General features: G+C 36.1%; 1 long non-coding RNA gene across 3 annotated transcripts; it reads left to right on the top strand.

Moving 5' to 3' along the window:
- Window positions 1-2,841: 2,841 nt before the first annotated feature.
- On the top strand, window positions 2,842-14,734 carry LOC127808876 (uncharacterized). Of its 3 annotated transcripts, none has more exons than XR_008024998.1 (4): window positions 2,842-3,014; window positions 11,637-11,738; window positions 11,961-12,009; window positions 13,748-14,734. It is a non-coding gene; the product is annotated as an uncharacterized LOC127808876 (long non-coding RNA). The 3 variants fall into 3 exon arrangements; XR_008024999.1 differs by having other exon boundaries at window positions 13,933-14,734; XR_008025000.1 differs by lacking the exon at window positions 11,961-12,009.
- The last annotated feature ends 2,194 nt before the right edge of the window (window positions 14,735-16,928 follow it).

Below are 16,928 nucleotides of genomic sequence, written 5' to 3' on the forward strand. Positions count from 1 at the left end.
GTTGGTTAATGTTTCATCAAGTATTGTTTATTACAAATTTGGAAGGCAGAGACAGAGACAGAGACAGAGACTGACAGGGTGGTCTCATGATTAATAACTCATTGAATCTACAAATCACATGATGTGATGTGATGCCTTAATTGCCAGATTTATGAGTTCACATAAACTTTGCAATTGCGGTGGAAATACATGTCAGAGAGGGCTCCACTGTCTGGACGCTGGACTCTATTAGCAAAATGCTAGAGAATTCGACAAGTTGATCAATGAGTTCATGAAAAGAAGGTAAAAAGATCATTTTGCCCTCATGCCCAGTTCTTTCTTTCTCTTTTTCATGGATTCCCTTTAATTCTGTGCATTTCTCCTGCAATGGTCGTTGATCGCCTCTTCGTCGCACCTCGCTGTAGTCACTTGGTCTCGTCTTCGTCGCTTCTATGCAATCGCCGCCTCGCCTCGTCGATAGTCGTTGCATCGATTGTTGGTGAGGCGAGGCGAGGCAAGACAAGGCGAAGATGGTAGAGAGGCGACGGAGACAAGGCCAGGCAACTACAACGAGGCGCGGAGGATAGGTGATCGGCGGCCATTGCAAGGGAGACGCGTAGGGGGCAGTGACCTACTTTACAAATTTGTAAAGTGAACGGGGCAAAATCATCTTTTTACCTTTTCTTTGTGAACCGCTCAGTAGGCCCATCGAATCTTGTAGAGCGACTCTCTTCATTATACAATGTAAGATTAATTAATTAATTATACCAACAAAATAAATAGAGAGATTATATATATATATTTTATTTATATAAAAGAGGGTTTAGTCAAATATTACCTCGAAAGTAAAAATAAACAAGGATGAGGATGGATAAAGATGATTTTGATCAAGTTAAGAGTGAAAATGTTGTTAATGGTGACAATAAGAGCATTGTAGATACCAACGAGGATGAAGGTAATATGGAACAAAAAAAAATAGATATTGTTATAGTATAAATTAAGGAAGAATGAGTTAATGATATTTTGAAGAGAATGGAGGTCAAGAAAATGGAATAGATATAGTGACTTAGATGAAATTGTGTACTTGATTTTGAAGAGGGAAAAAGGACTCTAATTATAACTTTTGATACTTCCGAAGATGGGATAGATTTGGTGACGCTTGTGAACCCTTCGATATTGTCGCAATAGAAGAATAAGAAATATTCTTTATCAACTAATAAATCTAAGTATCCCTAGGGTTGAGAATGCAAAAGAAGTAGATGAGATGATTCACAAAGATGATTTCTTTAGCAGTGTTCTAAAAGGCGTTAAGCACTATTCTGGCTGCAAGTTGTTGCCAAACACCTAGGTGGGGCCTAGGCGTCGTCTAGAAAACTTAATATTTTTTTAATTTTTTTCTTAATATATTATTTCTTTCCCCACTCCACCCTTGCCCCTTCAAATTTGAGCACGTTCTCACTCCCCTTCCCCACCTACCCAAAAATTTTGCAGCACTCTCTCTCTCAAACCTACCTCCCTCGAGCATATCGTTGCCCCCCATTGTCAATTGGGCCGTCTTCCTTCTTCGAGCACATCGTTGCCCCCGCCATTGCCAATTGGACTGTTCGCCTCATTCGATCACATCGTTGCCCCCCGCCAATGCCAATCGGATCATCATTATGTTACCATAAGTAAGTCTAAAGGTTGTTCCAGTCCTTGTCTAGCAGTGGCAGCGACGACGACGATAACGGAGTTGGGCGACCCAGACCGATGCGACGACGACAATGGAGTCGGGCGACCCAGGCCGATGTGGTTGCGGCGGCTACGACGATCATCACTGATGGAGGCGGGTGAGAGGTCTCGAGCTCAAACCACGTCTAGGCGCCCAAGGTGACGCCTCACCACCTTGGCCTCATCGATTGCCTAGGAGCCGCTCGAGCCCGTTTAATTGGATCGGCGCCTAAGGGGCCAATTTAGAAGAATTTACGACGATCAGGGATTGCCTAGCGCCTCTCCTCCACCTAGGCAGCTGCCTAGGCTACTTTTTAGAACATTATTCTTTAGAGAGGGGAATGGGTTAGAAGGAGGAGTAAAAGGTGATCCAGAAATCATTTCATAATGCCATTGAAGTAGAGGATGAAGTGGGTGAGAGAGGGATCAGGCATGGAATGGATAAACGAAGCTATAAATATGGAAAATCCCATGTTGTATGTGCTGGTTAGGCTTTTCCTCAGTTCAAGTATTTAGGAAGGCATCGAGGCAACATGCAATTAAAAGGGCTTTGAACTACCTTACCACATGCCACAAGTGATAAACTATTTAATTTTTTTTAAGAATAGTGGAGTATTAATTGTTAAAATATCTCATTTAATGAGAATTGATCACTTTAAGAGTATATAAATTTATAATCGCATCTGATTTATTCAAAGGCCGAATCAAACAGAAATGCCGGTCTCCTTTAAAATTAGGAGGGCAAAACCCGAACACCTGAATTATCAAAAAAAAAAAAAAAATAAGACATTAAACTAGGATTTGCAACAAATGAATTCGATGGACTTACAACCTATTGTAAATTTATAAATCTATTTAATTAAAATTGTTCTTTAGTATGTATATATTTGTTAAACATTTCAGATGCTGTAAATTTGTATAATATTATTTATAACAATATTAGTTGGTTCTTTTTATATAAATAATAGACATTTTTCTGGGATACAAAAAATACCCAGGTGTTTTAGTGGCGGAAATTTTGGGCGGGAATGCCTAAGTAAAACGACAGCGTTTCACACACTTTGGCACAAAAATGTTGTCGTTTTGCTATGGTATGTTATAGGGTCCCCTGTAAACGGACATAACCCTTCTCACTTCGGTGCCCTTCGTCATTTGTACAACTATCAATGTCTCCGGCTTCATCTCTGTCCCTCTCCTCCTCCTCCTCCGGCGTCATCTATCTCTAGCGTATTTCAATCGATTTTGGGGCTTCGTATTGCTGCTGTCTGAAGTCAACACGACCTTTTTAGGGCGTCATTCGACCATTTTGGGGATTCATTTCTGTGGTATGCTCTTACTTTTTATGATTTTCCCGTTAAGTGTTTGTTGTCCTGTTTGGTTCCATTGGGGGGGTTTCTCTTTTGCCTCCCTTTTGTTCTTGTTATCTAGGTTAGCAACTCAAATGCAACGCATTGAACACATTGCACACAAAAGAGCTTTTTGTGAATCTCTCTGTCTCTGCGTTCGATTCTTCATTACTGCTCGTGACCTTTGTATATATAATCAAGCGAGAGAAGGTTTATGTGGGTCGGGGCGCTAATCTGGAAGGTTCTTCCTATTTTCTGGTCTGTTGGATTGTTGTTAGGAGATGTTGGTCTAGGGAGAGCTCCTTTTCTTTTCAGCTTTTGTTGTCTTGATTTCTCTGGTGCCGTTTGAGTGATTTGTTTTTTCGATCTATGAAGAATTACTATATAGTGAAGTTTATACGGTATACTACGTAGTCTAAATAGCCACCAAATATACTATACAACTATGTACAATAATCTAACCAAAATCATATCAATCAACTTTGCAAAACACCTCAATTTTTTTTTTTTTTTTTTGAGAAGATTCCTTTGCACATTCTCATGATCATACAAATAAGCATCAAGTTGCTCATAGAAAGACTTTGTGGTAAACAAACCAGAGTTATTGAAAGTCCATGAAATTTTCTCACAACCCTGGTCTAGAGGAAATTGCGATAAAATTCTGATTATATCCTCGTATAATTCTTGCTTGCTCCCAATCAAAAAATCCTCTTCTCCATTGAAAATTCCATCTCCAAACTGAGTTATCCCAGATTGCAAGATCGTTGATACATTTTTCTATAATGTAAAGAGCCTAGGAGATCTGTCTTTTAGAGCAATATTGCCCGCCCAATAATGTAAAGAGCCTAGGAGATCGGTCTTTTAGAGCAATATTGCCTGCCCAAACATCCTCCCAAAATCAACTCAAATTTCCTTTATCTACATGCAATTGAAATCCCTCAGAAAGTGGCAGTTATTGGCCAGAATAAATAATTAGTTACAATATCTCTCCATACAACACTAGAATCTCGATCAACAACCAGGTTTGGCATTCCTCTTGTGTGCAGGTTATACTTGCCTTTAATAACACTACACCACAGGCAGTTATTATCACCAACCAATTTCCAAAGTGAATTCAAGATCAATGCCTTTTTTTTTAAAAGTATTGGTCCAACAACCCCCCCTCCCCCACAATTATTTTTGATAGTTCCACCAGTTTCCATCTAACAAGGGTCATTTTATGAGAATCCCCAAGACCTGACCACAAAAAATTCTTTTGAGTCTTTACAAGTTTCTTAGCAACACCCTTAGGGATCTTAAACAAAGACAAATAATACACAAGGAGCTTAGAAAAAAACTACCTTTATTAAGAAAAGTCTACCGGCAATAGATAAATGTCTAGCTTCCCAAGCTGAAAGTTAGTTCTTCATTCTTGCAATCAGTCTTTCCCAAGTTGAAGCCCTTCTAGTGGCCAACCAAGATAGGTTATAGGAAGGGAGCCCAACAAGGATACCAATTAAAACAGATTTTCTAAAATTCACCTTTAGCCTTGACTCAAACTGGGGAGCACTTCAGGATTCTTTTAATTGAAACTAAATAGCGAAGATTCACCAGATAGAATACAAGTGCATCATTAGCAAACTGGAGCAAAGAAGATACCTGGACATCCATGGCCTGCTGAGAGCCCTTTCAAATGTCCCAAGCCCACAGATTTCCTAAAGAGCCTCATGAGACTCCAACTGCTATGATAAAGAGAAATGGAGAAAAAGGGTCCCCTTGTGTGACCCCTTTTTCCATCTTGAATCTACTAGCCACGACCCTGTTAACCAGAACTAAAATATATTGCACTTGCACACATTATGCCGGAATGGTGATATCTTCTAGATTTGAATGGAATCCTGATCTAATTCCATTAAAAATACTTTAGTTATTTTTTTACTTTTCATATTTTTTAAAAGTTACAAATTATCCCTAAACAAAAGAAAATAATTTTCATTCAAATCCATTAAGTTTTAGTGTGTCAAACGTAACAATGAATTGATGTTGAAGGATGCCTCTGTTGGTGCAATTAAAGACCCAGTTAATGCCAGGTTGTCTGCAAAGCTGTTAAGCAAAGCCGGAAGGATTTGAAGTCTTATCATTTAAATTAATTTTTCCTTTTCAGTTTGAATTTGAATAGTAGTCAAAGTTTGTTCAAGATTTTCAGGAAACAGTTACGATTTGTTTGTTTTTTGCACTTGTATTAATTTTAGTTGATTAATTTAAAATAATACAACTTCAGTCTTGACTTCTGTATTCTTTGATTTCATATACCAATAAATTGGTATTATTCTTAAGGGCCTGTGTTTGAGAGTGAGTGAATCGAGTGAGAAACCTTTTCATATAAAAATTTTACACTTGGACCTTCAAGCCAAATAAACAACTATGTTAGGAAACAATTTTATGCCAGCACCACCTATTTTTACAGGTGAAGACTACCAGATTTGGGCAGTGAAGATGGAGTCATATCTGAAACAAGTGATTTGTGGGATGTGGTAGAGACAGATGATTTTCCACCATTGTTTGAAGATTCTACCATTGCACAGATCAATAATTATAGAGAAAGTAACGAGAAGGAGATTCAAGGCCAAGACCTGTATTCACTCAGAAGTTTTAGATGCAGTTTTCACAAGGATTATGGCTTGTGACACTGCAAAGCAAGCTTAGGATGTTCTCAGAGAAGCATTTCAAGGCAATGACAGAATCAATCAAATGCAAGTCTTGAATCTTAGAAGGGAGTTTTGAGCTTTTGACAATGAAGGAGGCTAAAACCATAGAAGAGTATTCTGAAAGGCTCTTGAATGTTGTGAACAGAATCAAATTGATTGGTGAAGAACTCCCAAATAGAAGAGTTGTTGAGAAGGTGTTGGTCAGTTTGCCTAAATGATTAGAGGCAAAAATTTCTTCTGTTAAAGATTAAAGACACCTTACTCAAATAACTCTACCAGAGTTAGTTAATTCATTACAAGCTCAAGAATAGAGAAGAGCTATAAAAAATGAAGGAGAAGCAGAAGGAGCATTTCAGGTAAAGGAAAAGGCTCATGCTTAGTCACCTGGCAAAGGCAAGAAACAATTCTGGAACTAGAGGAACAAAAAGGAAGGTGAAAGTAGCAAATATGGTGGTGGAAAAGAGAAATTTCCTCCATGTCCACACTATAAGAAAACTTCACACTTGTTGGAATACTGTTGCTTTAGACTTGATATTCAATGCAAGTCTTGTAACCAGATGGGTCACATGGAAAAGGTTTGCAAAAACAAACAACAAGAAGGAAAACAAGCTCAAGTTGCTGATCAAAATGAGGAGCAATTGTTTGTGGCAACCTATTTTGCAGGCAACAAAACCAATGATGCATGGTTGATAGACAATGGTTGCACTCATCGTATGACTTATGATGAGTCCATGTAAGGAGCTTGATAAATCACATATTTTCAAGGTCAAAATTAGGAATGGAGACTGCATTGAGGTTAAAGGCAAAGGAAATGTGGTCATTGAATTTGGTTCAAGTAAAAAACTCATTTATGATGTTATGTTTGTACTTCATATAGATCAAAACTTGTTGAGTTTTGGACAACTGCCTGAAAAGGATTATTATGTGGTTTCCAAAGACAAAGCTTATGTGATTTTTGACTCCGTTGGAAGTGAGTTGTTCTTAGTGAAGACGAAGAGAAAAAGTTTTTCACTAGATTGGAAGTAGACAGATTCTTGTGGATATCCCAATTTTGTTGATCAATCTCAGCTTTGAGATAAAAGGTTGGGATGTTTTCATTATTCAACCCTCACCTTTATGCATAAGAATGAGCTTGTGCAGGATTTGCCCAATATTGAAGAAGGAATTGGAGTTTGTGAAGTTTGCCAACTTGGGAAACAATCCAGATTGTCATTTCCACAAAACAAGGCTTGGAGAGCAATAGAGAAGCTTCAACCTGTTCACACAGATGTCTGTAGTTTAATGAGGACTTTGTCTTTCCATGACAACATGTATTACATAGCCTTTATTGATAATTTTAGCAGATTATGTTGGGTTTATTTTCTGAAATAGAAATATAAAGTTGTTGATGTGTTTTGGAAGTTTAAAAACTTGGTTGAGAATCGAAGTAATCACAAAATCAAGGTTGATTAGGTCTGATAATGGAACTTGATACAATAACTTATACACCTCAACAAAGTGATGTGAGTCAAAGGAAGAGCATAACAGTAATGGAGATGGCTAAACGTTTGTTGTTTGAAAAAAAAATGTTAAAAAAGTTATGGTTTGAGGCTGTTAACACTGAGTCTACTTGGTTAATAGGCTGCCTACAAAAACTCTTAAAGGAAAGACTCCATTTGAAGTTTGACATGGATATAAGCCCTCAATACAAAATCTGAAAGTGTTTCGTTGCATTTGCTACATGCACATTCTCGATGTGAAGAGAGATAAACTAGATCAGAAGGTTGAGGTTGGAATTTTAATTGGCTACAATAGCATTACTAAGGGATATAGGGTCTATCAACCCTTAATAGAAAAGGTAATTGTTAGTAAGGATATTAAATTTGATGCATGTGCAGCCTGGAACTAGGACAAGTCAGAAGTGAAACATGCAGGGATCAAAGAACCTGACACTAAAGTAGCTTTGGAGGATGATTCTAATATGTTTGGAGATGATTCAGTTGATGACACACCTGTAAGAGGTACAAGATCACTTTCTGATAACTATCAAAGGTGTAATGTTACTGTACTTGAGCCTGCAAGTTATGTAGAGTCTGCAAAGGATTCTAAATGGATTACTGTAATGAAGAGGAGCTGAAAACAATAGGGAAGAATCAGACTTGGATTTTGGAGACAGACCAAGTCATAAAAAACTAATTGGTGTGAAATGGGTGTTTAAAACCAAATTGAATGCTGATGGTTCTATCAACAAACACAAGGCAAGGTTTGTAGCCAAAAGATATGCCCAAAAGTTTTTGGCGAACTTCTTAGAAATTTTTGCACCTGTGGCCGGCCAGACTTGATACAATCAAATTGCTCTTGGCACTTGCAGCACAAAACGAGTGGAGTGATATCAAGTCAACATTTTTGAATGGCTATTTAGAAGAGGAGATCTTTGTTGAACAACCCGAAGGTTTTTCTACAAAGGGGCATGAAGACAAGGTGTATTTGCTCAAGAAGGCCTTATATGGTTTAAAACAGGCTTCAAGAGCTTGGTACAGTAGGATTGATGATCACCTACTGAAGATTGGTTTCAGAAAAAGCTTGAGTGAATCAACCTTGTACGTGAAAGTTGCTAATGGTGATCTAATTGGTGTTTCTTTATATATTGATGATCTACTTGTTACAAGAAACAATGTAAGATTGATGCAACAATTTAAAGAACAAATGATGGAAGTTTTTGAGATGACTGCCATATTTTATTGGCTTGGAAATTCAGCAATCACAAGAAGATATTTTTAAAGGACAACAAAAATATGCAAGGGAAGTGCTTAAAAATTTCAGCAAGGAGGATTTTAAGTCCATTAGTAATCCCCTGATGCAAAATAAAAAATTAAGCAAAGATAATGGGGCTGAGAAGATTAACAACGGTTTTTACAGAAGTGTCATAGGTTGTCTAATGTATTTGACTACAACAAGGCCTGATATAATGTATGTTGTGAGTTTGTTGTCCAGGTTCATTCATTGTGCTGGGGAGTTGCACCTTAAGGCTACAAGAAAGGTGATTTGATACATCAAAGGCACTTTTGATCTCGGAGTTTGATTTGAGAAATCTGAGAAATTGAATTTGCATGGTTTTGCTGATAGTGTGGGCTGGATCATGTGATGATATGAAGAATAGTTCTGTACTTATTCAGTCTTGCTTTAGGTTGCTTCTCTTGGAGTTCAAAAAAACAAGATATTGTTGCTCAATCAACAACAGAAGTAAAATATGTTGCTGTAGCTGCTACTATAAATCCAGCTTTATGGATATGGAAGCTACTGTTAGATTTGAAGCATGATCAAAATAAAGCAACTGCCATTTTTATTGATCATCTAGCTTCCATATCTATTTCCAACAATCCATTATTCCATGGTAGAGCCAAGCACTTTAAAATCAAGTTTTATTTTATTTGAGAAGTTCAAAAGAGCAAGGAAATAGTTTTGGTTCACTGTAAGACTGAAGAACAACTTGTTGATATTTTAACAAAGGTTTTGTCTAAAGCCAGATGTGAAGAACTAAGAAAGAATATGGGAATTTGCAGCAAAAGGGTCAATGTCAGGTTGTCTGCTAAGCTGTTAAGCAGGGTTGGAAGGATTTGAAGTCATATCATTTATTTATTCTGTTTCAGTTTAAATTTTCTATTTAAATTTGAGTAATAGTCAAAGTTTGTTCAAGATTTTCAGAAAACAATTATGATTTTTTGTTTTTTGCAACTGTATAAATTTCAGTTGATTAATGAAAAATAATACAACTTCAGTCTCAACTTCTGTATTCTTTGATTTGATATACCAACAATTGACTTTCTCAATTGACATGTGTACTCTCTATGATGACCAAACAAAAGGGAAAATCGTATCTCTGCTCATGATTAGCCCAATTGAGGCTTGTGTGCAGTCCACTCAAAGGATATTGCACGTATTTTGGAGTTTGTTAAATTTGCAAGATTGCATAACTTACTAATAAACTCAATCATCCTTGTGTGCAACCTTTATAATCCTGGTGAAAGTATATAATTCTAGTTGCTGACATTTTTTAAGACTGGATTAGTTGCACTTTTGTTTATTCTCTTTTAGTGATCAGAGGCTTTATGATTCTGTGAATGTACTTGCAGAATCTATTATATATAATGAAGCTGAAGAAGGGGTTTATAAACTAATGATTGATAAGCCGAAGACGGGGTTTCTCATTTTGGTATCAATCTAATTTGTGTGACTTAATTAGTGGAAAATTGGAAAGCTTTCATGTTCTCTGATTGTCTCTTTGAAAAACACACCCATTAAAAAGATCATGTCTTTTATGATGGGTGTGTCTTAAAGAGCGGTTATAACCTTTTAGGAACAACATAACTCTTGAAACTAAAATATGTCACTTTAAATTTAACAAAACATGTCTTTTAAATTTAAACTGAAGGACATCTCTCTTGGAAACACAAGTATATACATTTACTCGCTTCTTCCTTGTAATATCTATCTATTATCTAACATTGAAGATTGAAAGTTCTTCTGTTGGTTTTGCTTTGTTTGTTGCTTCAATGCTTGACATTTGGTTGGATAATAGGTTTGTCAAATTAACCATTGCATCTTTGATTTTTTGTTTTTGTGGTTTCTTCTTCTTCTTCTTCTTTTTTTTTTTTTTTTTCGGCTTTGTTGGGAAGCATTTTTTTGTCAATTTGCATAAATTTGTTTAGGCCTTTCTTGATAACCATAACAAATGATGTCAGTAGTTTATAATGATTTGTTAATTTTCCATTTCAATTCCAATGTGCATTTTTTTTAGGAAAAAAAATTGCTCTTTGTTTTTTGTTTGGCTTTGTGGCTCTTTTGTTCTTTCTCTATTCTTCTATCTCTTCTATTAGTCAACATCGTGCAATGCACTAAAACTATGAGTGGCCAATTTATAATTTGATTTATTTCCCGTTCACCATAATCAATCATAACTCATCATATATGAATTTTAATCAGTTGAAAAAAAAAGTGTTATTAATGCATTAATATAATAATTTATTGCATTTAAATACTTGTTTGTATAAGCACATATAGGTTATAGAAAAATTCATGAACATATTAATGAAAAACTTGTTAGTGTACCCCAAAAATTAATACACTTAAATGGTAATAATGAACATGATGAGAAAATCATTTATATATGCATATAGATATATATAGATATAGAATGAAGCAACAATTTCATGTTAATTTAGCAAAATGATTACAAAGAAAACACACCACATTTCTCTATTTTACTTGAGGAGATCCATGATTGCATGTTTGATTTTTTGTTTTTGTGGTTTTTTCTTCTTCTTCTTTTTCTTTTTTGCTCTGTTTGAGAAGCATTTTTTGTGAATTTGCATAAATTTGTTTCGGCCCTTCTTGATAACCATAATGAATGATGTGAGTAGTTTTTCATGATCTGTTAATATTTCATTTCAATTCCAATGTGCTTTTTTAAGAAAAAAAAAATCTGCTCTTCTTTGTTTTTTATTTGGTTTTGTGTCTCTTTTATTCTTTCTTTGTTGGTCAATTTATAATTTGATTTATTTCTTGTTCACCAAAATCAATCATAACTCATCATGCATGAATTGCAATCGGTTAAAAAATTTAAAATTTTAAAGATAAGTTTTATTTACTAACTTTTCATGTTGGTTTAAAGACAGCCCGGGTGAAGCACAGGTTCATCATCTAGTTCAGTATAGTTGACTATATGTAACAGACATATATTCCTTATAAGCATTGCATATGGACGTCAATTCGGTACCTTCATTTTTGTGTTCCTTGGTGCATATGGTCAATTATGAATAACAAAAAATTATGAAATACCATGCAGAAAAACATTTTGGGTATATTCTATATTTTTTTGGTATACTCTATTCTGAGTTGACACAAATTTGAAAACATTTGGCATTACGGTGATCAGGAGGTTGGAGATGCACGTGTAATTCAAACTGGTTCAATACTTGCAAACATCTGAAGTTCAGAGTTCAAGTTCTCAGAGGTGAATTTCCATCTGCAATGTAAGGTGAACACTTAGCTTTGGATGCTCCTATTGCCATCAATGTGAATCAAACCATGTTCCATGTGTTCCCCATCATTGGGATAGTGATAACTTGGACATAGATCTCTTTAGCTTTTATTTATATATTGCTAGCCTAAGTGGCGCAAATATAAAGTGTATAAAAATAAATTTCGGTTATATCATTGCTAATCTTTGTTTATTTAACTTTGTGCGTTCTCCTTTCAGAAAACATTACTCCTTGAATGTTTCCAGCACTAGGAGAACCATCTTCCAGGTTATTCCTTGAATTGACTTTGTGGATTGTAATATTAGGGATGATAAATTTCTATCCGACTTAATAATAAATATTTGGTAAATTTGGTTCGTTTGGGTGAGTATAGACATAAAAACTGTGTTTAACAAAGTAGATATGAACCAAAAAAAAAAAAACCCAAACAAGTACATATAAGAGGATGGATATAAAGCCCTTTTCTCACCCCCTTTGGTACAGTGGCTAGTCGCTTGAATGTGCCTAGTTTTTGTGAAATCTTTTTCTCATCTCCTCCTATATAATAAGTATCTCATTTCTTAAGAGTATCCTTCCTATAAGCTAGCTAGTTTCATAGTGCTTATATTCCCATGTAATGTTTTAATTATATTTCCCAAAGACTTAGTCCCAAAATAACTCCCTTGTGGATGTGACAGTCAGGCAACAAACTATGTGAACCCTATCACTTTTTGATACCTCTCAATGCGGTCACAGGCTTGCTTGGGTTGTAGGAAAAGCATAAAACTAGAAACTAGGCCTAACAAAGATATGCAACCCCACAGTATAAATGTGTCAAATTAGCAGCCTCTTCCCATGCACACCATTGATTCCCACACTAAAACCACCTTGATTCAGTTACCAACATTGGCATCATAGACGAGCTGCAACCAAACCAGAGAGGAGCAAGCCTATTTAGACGTTAGTTAACAAAATAATGTGAGACAATGAATTTTATACACCGAGGCAGGTTAAACCTAGTCTGATTCCATAGTCAGTAATTAGCATTATTACACCTAGGCAGGTTCCCCTAGTCACTTATCCCAAGGAAAATAAACATTTGGTAGTTCTAGGTGTAACTTGCCAACCAAATGATTCTCTTGGTAGTCAAACTAATAGAGAAATCTCTTAGTTGCAAACATTTTGGATTTACTGGATGAAACTATGTGCACAGTTTTGTGCTAGAAGTCATGTCATGCATGCCATGTAGAAAAATCTCCAGACTCCTCTTCCATTTAAGGCTTTACTTTACTAGAACCAACTAAGAACTTCCTCTAAAATTCATTGAACTAATGTTCTCATTTGTGATGCCAACGTGGCATGTGTGGCTAGCTGTTTGTATTACTCCAACTGAACATTATACCTCAGTGATGCTGTAATTGCATGGTCAACTGGTTTGTTATTGTTGTGATTTCATGCTGATTGTTTTTTTGTTAAGTCCCCCTTAAAACCCTTTTCATTATTCTCTTGGCCTTGGGTGGGGGTGAAGGATTGGTTACAAATGATCAATGTAAAATGGCGCATAACACATAAACATAATCTATGCTAAGAGTCTAAGATCCTGGGTCTACATACATCTTCTAGGTTTTTCCTATTGCTTTAGAGAGTTAAACAACTTAGCTAATTAACATCTTTGACACATGCACGGTTCAAAAAATGGAGTAGATAATCTTTTGTTACACTTCCCCCACGGTCCAACTCATAGTGCATTATCATACAAGGGTTATATCATTAATGGTTTCCAATTTCACACTCAAGATTGTGAGAAAGAATTGACAACTCAGAATAGTGGAGTTATTGTGGCAGGGGAAACAAATAGTTTTCTAAGTGTAAGAAATAATAATCCAGCTACTAGTAATGTGGATTACTACAGCGTGTTTATAAATATTATTGAATTACAATGACTCGACAATAATCGAGTTGTTCTATTCAAGTGTGATTGGAGGGATGATTACAGATTCACTTAAATTTTTGTTGCTCCTTACAGATTAATGAACCTTCTGTACTTTCCAAGCTGTACAAGTTTATTATGTAAGGGATATGGGGGAACATAATTGGATTGTTGTTCAAAGGTCACAGCCTCGGAATTTTTATGAAATGCATGTTGAAGAATCCAAAGATAATGAACCATATCAACAAAATGAGCCACTAATTGGACACTGTCTAACCCAGGCTGTGAATGCAAACGAAGAAGCCTTTCCAATACTTAGAAGTGACATCCTACCAGAGGTTGCATATATGAAGAAGGTGCATCATGACACCAGCGAGGAGAGGTATGAGGGGAAAAAAGAAAGGGAAGGGAAAACAAATAGTACTTGCAACTTATGATGATGACAGAGCTTTTATAATTTGAAGTGTTGATTTGTAATTAACACAAATTTTGGATCACTGCTCCTGCAAATCCTTGTATATCCTTTTGGACATTATTTTGTCTTTTCCCTTATAATCACCAACTATGATATCTTCTCTCGTTCTCGTCTTTTTTATTCAATACCTGCTTTACTTTGGGTTTGTAGGTATTGTCTTTTCTTAAACCATCCCTAAAAGATAATAATACTGAAATATGAATACTAAATCAACCAAGGAAATGTTGAATTAAAGTAGAGCTAACTCAACTTAGAGATTAACATCTTTCCGCTTTCTTCTCTGACTTACCCTTGACAATATCTAACTCACACTATTGTAAGAATGATATGAATGGTGAAATCGTGGTGCTTTACTGGTAACTGTTCGAGAAAATTAAGAAACCATTTCAGTGGATAAAATTCTCAACTGAAAGTGCATTCGTGATGGCGAGGGAGATGATAAAAGGTAAACATTTGGAATACTTAATTGAAATGGTTTTATTAATTTAGTCAATAATCTGACATGGAGAGGAGCCCTAGTATCAGCTTTACTCATTTTGTGGTTATTAGCATGAAAATATTCTAACCTCAATCTGTTTTGATATTCTAACCTCAAATCTGTTTTGATATTGAAGCACATAATAGTCGTTTGTTTCCTTGCTGGGATTGAAGTGCGGTACTTCCGACTTGATTCTGGATTTTCTCATAAGGAATTTCAATTGTATTCTTCCCGAGATAATGTACCGGTGATTATCGCAGTCTTTGAAATTTGATTTTGTATATGTTCTGTTGAGTGAATATGGCATGTTCTGATTTCATGTAATCAACTTACAATACACGTGTAGCAATCTGGGGTTGGATAAAACGTCATGGTACTTTGAAGCAATGACATATTCCATGCTAAGCCATGCTGCTGGATATAGACCCTGAGGATTACAGAACTGATGGTAGTTTAACTGTCTAGTGACTTGTAGGTTAGATATGATAGTGAGGAGTATAAGTTGTGTACTCTTTTTAAGACAGGACAGGAATAGAGAGGACTATCAAAATTGGGAGTGAACAAACCTGAGGGTGAGGAGAAAAAGATGGAGAATAGAGAAGACTATATAATGAGCGGAAAACTTAAATCCTTGTCTACATTTGTAATCCTTGCAAAATCGCTTGAGCCTTTATCAACATCATAGTTGACAAAATTCCTATTGCATATTGCGACTTAGTTTAGATTCAGATGACTGTCAGTCAAATTTTTAGTTTCATATTTGGCATTTTTAAAGTATTTCAACGGTTAAGAGTACTTTTCAAGCCAAACACTAAGAGGCTTTGTCAGAAAACAACTATTAGGGTATCCTTTTAAAAGACTTTGGAATCTGAGAGTTTGCTTTTGCTTCTATTCCTGCCTATTTAGCTGATCCTTCCTACTACATTGGGTTTCATTTCAACCCAAAAGGCATTTCTAGACCTCTTTAATTTATAAACCGAAATTGAAAGGTATTTGGTGCCCATGTGCCTTTCAATTAATCTTCAAAACCAATAGCAGTGATTAAAGTTGAATCACATGATAAACCACTTCTATTTCCACATTCAGTATTTAGTAGCCTTGTACCTTTACATTAATTCATTTGCGTTATTTACCAAACCACAAGGAGTGAACCTTAATACAATTTCTTCCAGTTTTATTTGACTGTTTGAAATTGTATAAATGAATAGTCTTTTTGAAAAAAAAATATTACCCAAACAACAAACTCGAACAACATAGATGCTTGTATGGCTAGTAATCAACTAAGCACGAAGTATGTTCAACATTTGACATTTTTTTTAATGGCTACTGTTGCTAGAAATATAGCAAGTAAAATTTGTACTGGGATAGGTCAAGCTAGGACAGAGCTAGGTAGAGAACAAGGTTGGGGGGAGTTCATCGTTTTTTGAGGGAACTCGTGCCTCTGTCTGGGAGAGTGGGTAGTTGTCAGACTAGGAGAAACAACTGAAGGAGTGAAACAGGAGAGTGCTGTAGTTGTTCGAGAGAAATCTCCTGCAAGGTAGCAACTAGTTAGAAGGCACACGAGAATCTCTCATGACTGGGCTTTTTGATGCTTAAGTCAAATGTTTGCTCGATGCTTGGAAGATACAAGTAAAGTATATATAGATGTTGTGGTTTGAGTTGTTCGAGAGAAGTTTGGCACACTTCTTTTGGAGAAGAAGTCACTTAGGTATGCACGTGTGTCTAGAAGTCGAAAGGTTCAAAAGGATTTTGAAAATGTCGAGTTAGGGGGTACTTACACCCATCGAAGTTGGTGAGTGGGACATGTGGCATGCACACACAAGGTACATGGTGCTATCTTGAGTTAAACACGAAATAGGCTTGGTGAGAACCCCCCTTCCCTCGGAGGAATTGTCCTTTGGGAGAAGAAATGCCTTTGTGAGGCGAGCTTTCAATGTTCGAGACAATAACAGGGTATGGTTTTTCAAGAGAAAGTCCGCCCTTGTTTCCCCGGGAGAATGGCTCGATCGAGTGTGTGGTGTTGTGCAATGCTTCGTAGGACTTGATTGTTTGGGAGTACTATCTGGGAGAACTTCTCTCTCGAGAGTAAACCTTCTCCAGGAGAACTCTTCCCCCCCTTCCCGATCAACAGACTACAACAATGTTAATATTTTACTTCTATACTATCATACATTTTGCAACTTAGTTGACACATTTCTCTAAGTGCTAATCAAAATCTAATTATGTTAGCGAGTTTAAACCTTTCTCAGTTGTCTCCGGTCACACTAAATAAATTGACTTCAAAAAATAGAAATATAAATAATTACATATTGTTCTTAAGATTT

The sequence above is a fragment of the Diospyros lotus genome, chromosome 8 (genome assembly GCF_014633365.1).
Source record: "Diospyros lotus cultivar Yz01 chromosome 8, ASM1463336v1, whole genome shotgun sequence".
NCBI classification, from domain to species: domain Eukaryota; kingdom Viridiplantae; phylum Streptophyta; class Magnoliopsida; order Ericales; family Ebenaceae; genus Diospyros; species Diospyros lotus.